This window comes from Molossus molossus, unplaced genomic scaffold (assembly GCF_014108415.1).
Source record: "Molossus molossus isolate mMolMol1 unplaced genomic scaffold, mMolMol1.p scaffold_m16_p_9, whole genome shotgun sequence".
Taxonomy (NCBI): domain Eukaryota; kingdom Metazoa; phylum Chordata; class Mammalia; order Chiroptera; family Molossidae; genus Molossus; species Molossus molossus.
Genome location: NW_023425403.1, coordinates 93173320 through 93187518, shown reverse-complemented (window position 1 = coordinate 93187518; position 14199 = coordinate 93173320). Strand labels below are relative to the sequence as shown.

The 14199-nt window shown below is 39.5% G+C and overlaps 1 protein-coding gene across 8 annotated transcripts in view; it reads right to left on the bottom strand.

Annotated features, from left to right (window-relative positions):
* Nucleotides 1-14199, bottom strand: part of CYSLTR2 (cysteinyl leukotriene receptor 2) — an 82354-nt gene that overhangs the window by 56124 nt on the left and 12031 nt on the right. For 5 of the 8 annotated variants that reach the window (XM_036249606.1, XM_036249605.1, XM_036249608.1 and 2 more), the window contains exon 2: nucleotides 12302-12520. The exons of 1 other annotated variant lie outside the window; for it this stretch is intronic. The gene's annotated coding sequence lies outside the window, so the exon portion shown is untranslated. The remainder of the gene's footprint in view (nucleotides 1-12301; nucleotides 12521-14199) is intronic. 2 more of the 8 variants (XM_036249610.1, XM_036249609.1) reach the window with 2 other exon arrangements.

The window sequence follows — 14199 nt, the reverse complement described above, 5'->3', positions numbered from 1 at the left end:
CGGGTCTCTCTGGACCGCAGGCCAATGCTCTAACCACTGAGCCAAACATACCAGGACTACCTAGGAATAAATTTAATAAAGGAGGTAAAAGACCTGTATTCAAAAAATTACAAGCCATTGAAGAAAGAAATTGAAGAAGACACAAATAAGTGGAAGCATATACCATTTCATGGAAAGCAAGCATTAGCATTATTAAAACATCTCTGCTACCCAAAGCAATCTACAGATTCAACACAATTCCTATCAAGATACCAATGGAGTAGTTCACAGAACTAGAACAAATGTTTCAAAAATTTATATGAAACCACACACACACACACAAACAGCAACAGCACTCTTGAGAAAGAAGAACAAAGTTAGAGAAATCATCCTACCTGATATCAAACTATATTACAAGGCCATAGTAATCAAAACAGCATAGTACTGGCATATAAACAGACATATAGATTAATGGAACAGAATAGAAAGCCCAGAAATAAATCCATGTTTTATGGTCAATTAATATTTGACAAAGGAGGCAAAAACATACAATGGACTAAAGATAGTCTATCCAGTAAATGGTGTTGAAAATTGGATAGATATGTTTAAAAAGAAAGAAAGAAAGAAAGAAAGAAAGAAAGAAAGAAAGAAAGAAAGAAAGAAAGAAACTAGACCACATTTTTATACCATACAAGAATAAACTCAAAATGTATTAAATACTTAAATATTAAACTCAAAACCATAAAAACCCCAGAAGAAAACATAGGCAGTAAAGTCTCAGACATTTCTCACAGCAATATTTTTTCTGATACATCTCCCCAGTCAAGGGAAAAAAAGAAAAAATAAACAAAGAGGACTACGTCAAACTGAAGAGTTTTTGCACATCAAAGAAAACCATCAACAAAATGAAAAGACAACCCACCGAGGTGGAGAATATATTCACCAATGATACATCTGATAAGGGGTTAAGATAAAAAATTTATTAAAAAAGTTACAAAATAATACTCAAAAATTAATCCCATTAAAATGCACAAAAGACCTGAATAGACACTTCTCCAAAGAGAACATACACATCATCAGAGAAATGCAAATTAAAATCCCAGTGAAACCACAATGAGATATCTCCTCATACCTGTCAGAATGGCCATCATTAATACATCAATAAACAACAACTATTGGTGAGGAGGTGGATAAAAGGGAAGCCTTGTGCACTATTGGTGGGATTGTAGATTGATGCAGCCACTGTGGAAAACAGTATGGAAGCTCCTCAAAAAATTAAAACTAGAACTACCTATGACCCAGCAATTCCATTTCTGGGTATTTATCTAAATAAATAAAAAATGCTCATTCAAAAAGAAATATGCATCCCTATGTTCATTGCAGATTTATCTACAATAGCCAAGATATGGAAGCAACCTAAGTGTCCATCAGTGGAAGACTAGATCAAAAAAAGTTACATACATACATACAATAGAATATTACTTGACCATAAAAAATAAAATAAAATCTTACCATTTGTGACAGCATTGATGGACCTAGAGGATGTTATGTTAAATGAAATAAATCAGACAGAAAAAACAGATACCATATGATTTCACTTATATGTTGAAACTAAAGAACAAAATAAACAAAAAAACTAAACAGAAACAGAAGCATAGATACAGAGAACAAATTGATGGTTGCCAGGTGGAAGGGAGTTGGAGGGCTGGGTGAAAAAAGTGAAGGGATTAAGAAGTATCAATTTGCAGTTACAGAACAGTCATGAGAATGTAGAGTACAGCATAGGGAAAATAGTCAATAATACAGTGATAACTACATATGATGCCAGGTGGGTACTAGACTTAATGGGGGAAGGCAGAGGAGAATCATTTGTAAGTTACATAAATGTCTAACCACTATATTATATATTTGAAACTAATGTAATATTGAATGTCAATAGTAATTTAAAATTTTTTAAAATTTTTAATGAATAACAAAAATAAATCAATAAAATATATCCATACAATTCATTATTATTTGGCAATAAAAAATAAAGTATTAATATATGCTATGCAACATGGATTAAATTAAAAAACATTGTTAAGTTAAAGAAACCAGTCACTAAAAAACATACATTTTGGGAATGTTAAGGAGAAGATGGCGGCAGGCAGGACCGGAGGGAGGGTGAATGTGTGAGAGACTGAGCGAGTGTGTGAGAGAGTGTGAGTGGACATGGAGGTGGACGACCAAACCTGAAAAGTACAGAGCCCCAGAGCAGAAGGTTCCTGTGCTGTGGACAGGAACAGTCGGCTATCTCGGTAAGCAGCCCTTCAGGGCGCTTCTCCCTGTGCACCGGGAGGTCCCACCATGTTGGAAGATCCCGGGTCTTCCCGGGGAGGAAGCAGTGGGAGGGGCTAGGGCCCTGCAACCTGAGCCCACCAGCGCACCTGGCACCAGCGAACCAGTGGACACTCTGTGTCAACACAGACCGGTGCACAGTAGTGGAGCTCCCAAGGTGATGGTCGCCGAAGCCCCAGACAGTCCAGAGCCCAGCACCATCCCCCATAGTAGCAGCCTGATCAGAATCGACATATACCCCCAGCGACGGAGGCTGGGAAGCAGACATCCATCCCCAGGCAACAAAAGCACAGACCAGCAGCTGAGATCCATCCCCAAAAACTACAGCAAAAGGGGAGCAGGAGTTGAGCCCCACTGGGCAGCAGCACTCCCCAGCCGCCACCTGTGGGACCAGGGACTCCACAGAGGCCTGTGCAGTCCAGTAGACCACAAAAGCAGTGGGAAGCCGGAGCCCCAGAGAAACTGGTGCAATCCAGCTGCTCGCCCGTGGGATCTGCAGGGAGCGGGGGCACCAGAGAGGCCTGTGTGACCTAGCAGAGACTGTTGAATCTAGTTACCCATGGGCCCTGTGGGGTGCTGAGGCACCAGAGAGGCATGCGCGACCCAGAAGGAACTATGCCATCCAGTTACCCGCGGGACCAGCAGGGTGCTGAAGTAACAGAGAGGTCTGTGCTACCCAGCAGCCCATGACATAGGCATAGAGCCAGGTCCCCAAAGGGACTGTGCAATCAATTAACCACAAGACCTGCAGGGTGCGAGGGCACCAGAAAGGCCTGTGCCACCCAGCTGCACACAGGATAGGCTTAGAGGATGTGAAAATGGAGGCAGAATAAATAGAAGCTACACAGACAATCTCCCAGGACCAAACAGGAATTACAACTAATATAAAGACAAATCCTCAGAAAAAAAGCAACAGAAAAGCAGCAGGACAGGACCATATAACTAGGGACACTGGTAGGATCTGCAGAGGCATGAGAGGGTGGCAGGTTGGGAGCCCATAAACAGCAGCAGACTTAGCTGTGAGCAGCGCCCTTGGGGAATAAAGACCAAGCCCACTCCACAGACCAGAGAACCTGGACAGAGTGCTAAAATAGCCACAGTCACTACCTGACGGCTACAACAGAGGGAGGGCAGACTGGGCTGAAACTCTGTGGGGACACCTGGGATTTGGAGGACACTAAGAGTTATTGCTGAGTTGCAGCCACAAAGGACGGTGGCCAATGTGCACCTTCCACAAGCTGTGGGGAAAAGCAGCAGCATCCCCCCTCAAAGATTCAGCCTTTCCCAGGTGAGGCAAAGAAATGCAAATTGAGGCTCATTAAACACCAGAATCTATCTCACCCTCTGGAAATCCTCTTATGCAAAACACCAGGGCTACATTCCAAGGCACTGAGTAACTGAGACTACCAGCGACAAGGAAAAAGCTAGAGGATAACTGAACCTTTCCTGACTTGCAAATCTACCCAGGAAAGTAAGACTAAACAGTGGTGTATAGGGTGAGCCCACCCAGGCTCATCCAAACCCAGTAGAGGGAGCCACAAAGAGCAGAACACCAACAGCCACAGAGAAAATTTGACAGGTTCCAGAACACACTGAGATAGCCAAATGGTAAAACAAACACACAAATCCCAAATAAAAGAACAACAGAACTCGATCAAAGATGAGATCAATGAAATGCAGCTAAGCAAATTATCAGAGGTTGAGTACAGAGCCATGATCTTGAGGAAGGTCAACAACATGAGTAAGGACATCAGCACCATGAATAAAGTTATAGAAACATTGAAAACCATCCGGGTAAAACGGAAGAATGGCATAGCAGAAATTAAGAACACATTGGAAGGTCTACAAGAAGAGTAGAGGAAGCTGAGGACTGGATCAGTGGATTAGAAGATAGGGTAGAAAAAAATCAACCAATCAGAAAACCAAAAAAAAAACACACAAAAAAACAATTAAAAAACAGGAAAACAGCTTATGAGAATTGTGGGACAACTGGAAACGTAATAACATTTTTATCATAGGAGTCCCCTAAGAAGAAGAAAATGAGCAAGGATTATAGAATATATTTGAAGGAATAGTGACAGAAAACTTCCGTAAATTAGTGAAGGAAGAAGGCATTCAAATTCAAGAAGCACAGAGAGCCCCAAGTAAGAAGGCCCCAAACAGGCCCACACCAAGACAAATAGTAATCAAAATGCCAAAAATTAAAGACAAAGAAAGAATTCTAAAAGCATCAAGAGATAAGAAACAGGTTACCTACAAATGAAACCCCATAAGACTCTCACCTGACTTCTCAACAGAAACACTACAGGCCAGAAGGGAATGGCATGAGATAATCAAGGTCATGAAAAAAAAAAAGGATTTGAATCCAAGACTCTAAACAGCAAGGCTATTATTCAAAATAGAAAGTCAAATAAAGAGCTTCCCAGACACAAAAAAAAAAAGGCTAAGGGAATTCATTACCACCAAACCAGCACTGCAAGAAATGTTAAAATGACTCCTGTAATTAGCAAGAGAAATCGGAAGAAAAAGAGAACCACACTAAACAAAAATGGCAATAAATAAATACATGTTAATAATCACCTTAAATGTACCTGGATTTAATGCTCCCATAAAAAGACACAGAGTAGCTGATTGGATAAGAAAGCATGACTCATCTATATGTTGTTTAAAAGAGACCCACCTCAACAAAAAACTCACATAGGTTGAAAGTGAAGGGATGGAAAAAAAATCTTCCAAGCAAATGGAAAGGAAAAAAAAGCTGGGGTAGCAATACTGATATCTGATAAATTAAATTTCAAAATGAAGACCATAACGAGAGACAAAGAAGGCCACAACATAAAATTGAAAGTATCTATCCAACAGGAAGATATAACCTTGATATACATATATGCACCCAATATAGGAGCACCAAAATATATCAAAAATCTTCTGGAAGACTTCAAAGGAGAAATCGATAGCAATACAATCATAGCAGGGGACTTCAACACCCTGCTGACATCAGTGGATAGATCCTCTAGACAAAAAATTAGCAAGGAACCAAAGACTCTAAATGAAGCTCTAGACCAAATGGATTTAATAGATATCTACAGAGAATTACACCCCAAAACTACAGGATTCACATACTTCTCAAGTGCACATGGGACATTCTCAAAGATAGACCACATATTAGGACACAAACTAAATCTCTACAAGTTCAAGAAGACTGAAATCATATCAAGCATCTTCTCAGATCACAATGGCATGAGACTAGAAATCAATTGGAACAAGAACATGCAAAAACATTTGAACACGTGAAAGCTAAATAGCATATTATTAAATAATGAATGGGTCAATGAGGAGATCAAGGAAGAAATTAAAAACTTCCTGGAATCCAAAAAAATGAACACAATACCTATGGGATACAACGAAAGCAGTTCTGAACGAAAAGTTCATAGCACTACAGGCCTACCTCAAGAAGCAAGAAAAATCTCTAATAGACTACCTAACCTTGCAACATAAAGAACTAGACAGCAAACTAAAAGAAAACCCTAGAGAAAGTAGAAGGAAGGAAATAGTAAAGATCAGAGCAGAAATAAATGACATACAGTCCAAAAAAAAAACAATACAAAGGATCAATGAAACAAAGAGCTGTTTTTTGAAAAGATAAACAAGATTGATTTATCATCAACAACTACTATGAACAATTATATGGTAACAAATTCAAAAATCTAAGAGAAATAGACAACTTTCTAGAAACACATAGTCTCCCAAAACTGAACCAGGAAGAGATAGAAAACTTGAACAGACCAATAACAACTAAGGAAATTGAAGAGGTAATCAAGACTCTCCCAGAAAACAAAAGCCCGGGCCAGATGGCTTCACCAGGGAGTTTTACCGAACATTCAAAAAACAACTAACACCCATTCTCCTCAAACTATTTCAAAAAATTCAAGAAGGAAGACTTTTAAACTCGTTTTATGAAGCCAGCATAATTATAATTCCAAAACCAGAAAAAGACCTTACAAAGAAAGAAAACTACAGGCCAATATTTGTGATGAACACAGATGCCATAATCCTGAAAAAAATACTAGCAAATCGGATCCAGCAACACTTCAAAAAAATTATTCACCATGACCAAGTGGGATTTATCCCAGGGATGCAAGGCTGGTACAATATTTGCAAATCAATAAATGTGATACATACACCACATAAACAAAATGAAGAATAAAAACTGCATGATCATATCAATAGACGCAGAAAAAATCTTCGACAAAATCCAGCACCCATTTCTGATAAAAAGGATCAGCAATGTGGGAATAGAGGGATTATATATCGACATAATAAAGGGCATATATGAAAGACCTACAGCCAACATCATACTCAATGGGCAAACTAAAACCATTTCCCTTAAGAACAGGAACAAGACAGGGATGCCCACTTTCACCACTCTTATTTAACATAATACTGGAAGTCCTAGCCACAGCAATCAGACAGGAAGAAAATATAAAAGGATCCAAATTAGATAGGAGGAAGTGAAAGTGTTATTATTCGCAGATGACATGATACTATACATAGAAATCCCCAAAGACTCCATCAAAAATTTACTAGATTTAATAAGCGATTTTGGCAAAGTAGCAGGATACAAAATTAATGTCAAAAAATCGATGGCATTCTTATACACTAATGATGAACTCCCAGAAAGAGAAATTAAGAAAACAATTCCATTTACCATTGCAACAAAAAATTAAGCTACTTAGGAATCAACTTAACCAAAGAAATAAAGAAGCTTGCAGAAAACTACAGGACATTGAAAAAAGAAATAGAGGAAGATATAAAAAAGTGGAAGCTTTTTATCATGGATTGGAAGAATTAACATCATTAAAACGTCCATACTGCCCAAAGCAATCTATAGATTCAATGCAATCCCCATCAAAATACCAAAGGCATATTTCACCAAAGTAGAACAAATACTTCAAAAGTTCATATGGATCAAAAAAGACCTCGAATAACCACAGCAATCATGGAAAAGTAGAACAAAGTTGGAGGGATCACATTACCAGATTTCAGGTCATACTACAAAGCCACTGTCATCAAAACAGCCGGGTACTGGCACAAGAACAGGCATGTAGACCAGTGAAACAAATTAGAGAACCCAGAAATGGACCCAAGGCAATATGCTCAATTAATATTTGACAAAGGTGGCAAGAGCATACAGTGGAGTAAAGACAGCCTCTGTAATGATTTGTGCTGGGAAAATTGGACAGCTATATGCAAAAAAAATGAAACTAGACCATCAACTTACACCCTACACAAGAATAAACTCAAAATGGATAAAAGACTTCAATGTGACTCGTGAATCCATAAAAATCCTAGAAGAAACTGTAGGCAACAAAATTTCAGACAACATATGCAGCAGAATTTTCACTGATACATCACCTAAGGCCACAGAAACAAATGAGAAAATGAACTCATGACACTACATCAAACTCCAAAGCTTCTGCACAACAAAAGAGACAATCATCAAAATGGAAAGGCAACTCACTGGGTGGGAGAGCATAATTGCCAATGATATATCAGATAAGGGATTAATTTCCAATATATATAGAGTACTCATACAATTCAACAAAAGGAAGACAAAGAACCCAATTAAAAAATGCGCAGAGAAGCTAAATAGACACCTCTCCAAACAGGACATACAAATGGCCAAGAGACATATGAAGAAATGCTCGACATCACTAATCATCAGAGAGATGCAAATTAAAACAACAATGAGGTATCACCTCACACCTGTCAGAATGGCTGCCATCAACAAATTATCAAACAACAAGTGTTGGCGAGGGTGTGGAGAAAAGGGGACTCTAGTACACTACTGGTGGGAATGCAGACTATTGCAGCCACTATGGAAAACAATATGGTGTTACCTCAAAAAATTAAAAATTGAACTTCCTTTTGACCTAGTGATCCCACTTCTAGGTATATACACTAAGAAGCCTGAAACACCAATCAGAAAGAATATATGTACCCCCATGTTTGTAGCAGCACTATTTACAATAGCTAAGATCTGGAAACAGCCCAAGTGTCTATCAGTAGATGAAAGGATAAAAAAGCTGTGGTACATATGGAGTACTATGAAGCTGTAAGAAAGAAAGATCTATATCTTTTGAGACGACATGGAGGGACCTGGAAAGTATTATCCTAAGTGAAACAAGCCAAACAGAGAAAGACAAGTATCATATGATCTCACTTATTTGTGGAATATAATAAACATAACAGTCTGAGGATTGGGGTAGTCCCAGAGATGTGGAAGTGGAGTACAGACTGACAATCCCCAGAAGAGGGGCTGGTGGGGGAGAGATGAACCACAGAACTTATATGCATATATTCATGAACAATGGACAGGGACAACAAAGCTGGGGACAGGCTGGAGATGGAGGGGGAGGGGAATCAGTGGGGGGGGGAGAAGAAACATCTGTAACCAAAATAAATTAATTAATTTAAAAAAACATATATTTCATTATTCTACATATCTGAAATGTCCACAATAAAAACTATATAGAGAGAAAATAGATTAGTGGTTGCCTACAGCTGAGGAAAATAAAGAGATCTGGGAGTGAGGAATGATGGCTAAGGAATGTGGAGGGTTTTTTAGGTAATAAAAGTATTTGTGGTGAAGGACACAAAATTTTGTGAATATACTAGAAGCCATTACATTGTGGACTTTAAATCAGTAAATTTATGGTATGTGACTATATCTCAAAAGTATCTTTTAATTATTTTTATTAATCATTTTTTTGTTACAGATGTTTCTTCTTTTTTATCCCATTGAAACCCTCCTCTCCATCTCCCCACCACATCCCCAGCTTTGTTGTCCATATCCATTGATTATGCGTACATACATATAAGTTCTGTGGTTTATCTCTTCCCCCCAACACACTCTCTTCTGAGGTTTGTCAGTCTGTACCTTACCTCTATGTCTCTGGGTCAGTTTTGTTCATCAGTTTGTTTAGTTCATTATATTCCACAAATAAGTGATATCATGTAATATTTGTCTTTCTTTGTTTGGCTTGTTTCACTTAGGATAATACTCTCCAGGTCATTCCATGCCATCTTAAAGGATAGAGATCTTTCTTTCTTTCAGCTCCATAGTATGCCATTGTGTACATGTACCACAGCTCTTTTATTCACTCATCTACTGATGGACACTTGGGCTGTTTCCAGACCTTAGCTATTGTAAACAGTGCTGCCACGAACATAGGGGTATATATATTCTTTCTCATTGGTGTTTCAGGCTTCTTTGGGTATACTCTTAGAAATGGGATCACTGGGTCAAATGGCAATTCAATTTTTAACTTTTTGAGGTAACACCATATTGTTTTCCATAGTGGCTGCACCAGTCTGCATTCCCACCAGCAGTGTACTAGAGTCCCCTTTTCTCCACACCCTTGCCAACACTTGTTTGATGATTTGTTGATAGCGGCCATTCTGACAAGTGTGAAATGATACCTCATAATTGTTTTAATTTGCATCTCTCTGATAATTAGTGATGTTGAGCATTTTTTCATATGACTCTTGGCCATTTGTATGTCCTGTTTGGAGAGGTGTCTATTTAGTTACTCTGCCCATTTTTAATTGGTTCTTTGTCTTCCTTTTGTTGAGTTGCATGAGCACTCTATATATTTTGGAAATTAGTCCCTTATCTGATGTATCATTGGCGACTATGGTCTCCCAACTCAAAAATATTTTTAAAGCTGTTTTTAAAGAATATTTTCTGAAAGACAATTATTAGTGTAAAAATGTCATGTAGGTCAATTTCTCCCCATATCTCCCAGTACTTATACACTAGCAATTCTGTTCTAATCTGCCAAGATCACACAACTGGAGGCCTTCTACACTGCTGAAAATCTATTCTTTATCCTAGCCCTCCCCAAAAGGACCTCTGACCTTTACCAGAGTGACTGCACTGGGAAAAGAAAATAACAGACTTTTAGGGGGTTACTGGACACTAACTCGGAACTGAATTAATTCCCAGAGTCCCAAAACATCACTGTGGTCCCCCCATCAGAGTGGGGGCTTATGGAGATGAGGTGATCAATGACATTTTAGCAGAGGTTCATCTCACAGTGGGTCCCCAAACCCATCCTGTGGTTGGTTATTTCCCCATTTCCAGACTAGAAATAGGCATACACATCAGCTGGGGTGGGATTCTAGGTCAGTTTGACTCCAGAAACTGTGTTCTCTCCACTGTGCCAAAAGTCATGAGGGCAAAAGATCAAATTAATAAGGGCAGGCCCCAGCAGCCCTGGAATTTATTCTTCCTTTCTGCATAATGAAGTTACGGCTAGTGATCTGATTTCTCAGTAGAGAGGAGATTAGAAACAGCAAATTAGAAGGGGATACAAATTAGACAGAGACATACTGATGACAGCCATGAGGAATAAACACTGACAGCCCTCATCCTCTGGGAGACATAACCTACTGAAAGGAGGCAGGAACTCCTCCTGCAAAGAGAGAAGCAACCTGTGGGGATGCCGCCCAAGCAATGGCCCCAAAACCAACCTTTTATCAGCCCTTCTCAGACTTGAATGGGATTCAGAATTTCCCGAAGGGAGTGCTACAACACAGATTGCTGGCCCTGCCCCCACAGTTTCAGATGCAGTGGATCTGGGGTGGGCCTGAAAATCTGCATTTCTAAGATGTTCCAGGGAGTGCTGATTCCGCTAGTCCAGGGACGCACTTTGAGAACTGCTAGCCTATATTCCAGCCCAATGCATTAGCAGGCGTTTCCATTAATGACCCTGAATCTTTTTTTTTTTTTTTTGCTCTTTCCTTGCTCTTTCATTATTTTATTTTTAAACTTATCTTTATTATTGAATGTAATACAGATGTGCCCCCTTTTGACCCTGAACCTTTTAAGAAAATCTCTAAGAAAAGAAAAGATCAAGTATGCTGGGTTCCTGTGTTATAAGGCACACACATACACAGAATGCATTTAAAGTAATTTGCTTGCCCTGGCCAGTATGGCTTAGTTGGCTGAGTGTTGTCCCACATGCTGAGAGGTCACCAGTTTGATTCCTGGTCAAGGCACATGCCCAGGTTGCGGGCTTGATTCCTGGTAGGAGGCGTGCAGGAGGCAGCTGATGGATGTTTTTCCTCTTTCCCTCTTCCTTCCTCTCTCTCTAAAAATCAATAAACATATTTTTTTTAAATGAATAAGTAAAGTAATTTTGGTCAAAACTAGTTAGAATAAAAACTTTTTTGGCATTGAAAGAAGTAGGGTTGAAAACTGGAAAAATTCATCCATAAGGAACACTGCTCACAGATCACCTGAGGTGAAAGTCCCTTGATTATCTTATCTAGTCACCCCCAACACCCATGTTCCCCCAACCTTGCTTTATTTCACTCCATAGCATTTATCACAACCAGACTGTTTTATTATATTGTCTATATTTATATCTATTTGTTTATAAATTCATGGTTTCCCTCCCTACAAAATATAAGCTCCATAAAGGCAGGCCTTGCTTTTTTTGTTCACCACAAAATACCTGGAGTCCAGAACATGCCTGGTACTTAACTAGGTCTTAATAAATAATCATTGAATGAATAAATGAATGCAGAAAACATGATTTTGCTATAATGTTGGTTAAAGGAGGAATGCGTGTGTGGTATGGGGAGTGTGTGCGTGTGTGTGTAGTCCATATGTGTGGTGAGTGTGTACATGTGTAATGTTTGTGTGTAGTGTGTATGTATAGTATATATGTGTGAGGTGTGTATATAGTATATGTAGTGTATATGTGTGTGTGTGTAATGTGCACTTTGGTATGTGTGTGTGTGCATGTGTATATTTGTATCAGAGTACAAGTTAATTGTTGGGTGGTTATAATTCAAGGGCAAGAACCCTGCTATCTGTACCTCCTTTTAAAAAATGGCATTTGAGGAGAGGATTGAAGCTGCGGTTTGTGAAGAACTATTTTTCTCTTGATCCAGATGCTAAGAATGCAATTCCCACCTCAGGACAGGGCAGAAATCCACCACAAACGTGGTCCTCAAATGCAGATTCAAGTTTGCCTCTGCCTGGGGTCCACTGGCTGAACTCACAATGATCTTTGGACCACGTGTTGTCAGGGCTTTAACGCTCCTTCGGTTTATCTAGCATCCGAGTCCGGTGTCTGTTGGCAAAGAGAGGCAGGCTCCATGGCAAGCTGCTGCACAGCGACTCCTGGCACTGCTGAGAGAAGATGAAAGTTTCTGGTGGTGTAAAAATACAGGAAAAGCAAAACCACATGTTTTCCTCCTCTCCCCTTCTCTGCCAAACTATGTAATGTTTTTCCTCACAGTCACTGTCCAACAGGTCCCACTACACACCTTCCTGGCACAGAAATATCAGGCCAGAAAGACAAATCAGCTAGTTCAGCCTCTTGAATGCAGATGAGGTCATTAGGGCCCAGAAAGCAGAGGTTACTCCCCCGAGTTGGTAGCAAAGCCAGGATTAGAATTCGACCCTGTCCATCAAGAGAAGTTTCTACGGTGTGCCCTGTCGTCAGCTGATTTGGAGCTCCTACAAAGAGAAGTTGCCTTGTTCCCTCATGGCCACAATGTCTGATATATAACAGATCTCAAGAAACACCTGAGGAATGAATGTATGAATGACTCACTTTTATCTGTTTCTACATGTGCTCTTCGAGAGATAGTATGATTATGGATGACATAACAGATAACTGTGTTGAGGTTACAAAGAGAAATGGACATGATAGAAAAATTATAGAAGAATATTTAGGCCTGGTATATAACTAAGGAAAATTAGATTTATGGAGTGAGCACTTTCCAGGGCCTAGTCGGAAGTTTCTGGCTCTGGACACCCAATCTCGACAATGAATTCATGGTTGACTTTTTGGGCCTTCCTCAAGCTAACCAAACTTCCAACAGGCCAGAATGTAATGAATTCATTTGTAGTGTGCCAAAGGGACTGAGCATTTCAATTAGCCAGTCATTCATTCCCTCCTTATGGAAATATTTAATTGGGAAGCTGTATCTATTAACTGTTGAGTCCCTAGAGTGCCAATCTTAGCCCTTATTACTGTCACTGCAATACTTAGCACCATAAAAAATCACTCCAAACTTTTTTTACTTGTTTTTTTTTAAATTTTCACCCAAGGATATGTATTTTATTGTATGTATTTTATTTATTTTAGAGAGGGAGGAAGGGGGAAGAGAGAGAGAGAGAGATATCAATTGGTTGCCTCCTGCATGCACCCCAACTGGGGATAGAACCTGCAACCTAGGTATGTGTCCTGACCTGGAATTGAACCCAAGACTTCTGTGTACAGGATGATGCTCCAACCAACTGAGCCACTGGACCAGGGCTCAAAAAGTTATTTTTTAATAGCAGGTAAGCTTCTGGAGGGCAAGCTTCTTTGCCTTTCTTGTTTTTGCTGTTTGTATCACAGGCACAAAGCATGTGCTCACTGAATATTTGTTGAGTAAATGAAGAGTTCTTTAATCAACATAAAATTGGGACAAGGACAATTTGTTTGATTGTCCTTTTGGTATTGATAAGCCAATGTGGACCGATAAGCCATCTGTGCTATGAAAATGCAGCTGCCAAGCAGATGAAATGGACATTGTCCCCATTGGTATCTTCACTGTATGGTACTGAAGACACTGATAACATTTTGCTCCACGACTTCCCTTTTACTCCGCAGATCTGTCCTTGGGTTGGTACATTCTTTCTTCAGACAAGGTACAAGTCAGTTGTAACGTTTTGGTTACTCCCACTTTTCAGTCACTCCTCCTGGTAGCTAAACCTTGGCACCCTGATTATCTTGCTCGAAAGTGGGTGAGCTGCAGTCTCCCTAACTGACAATTTGTATCTCTTAGGGGAAATTCTATTCAGCACATATTGATTTA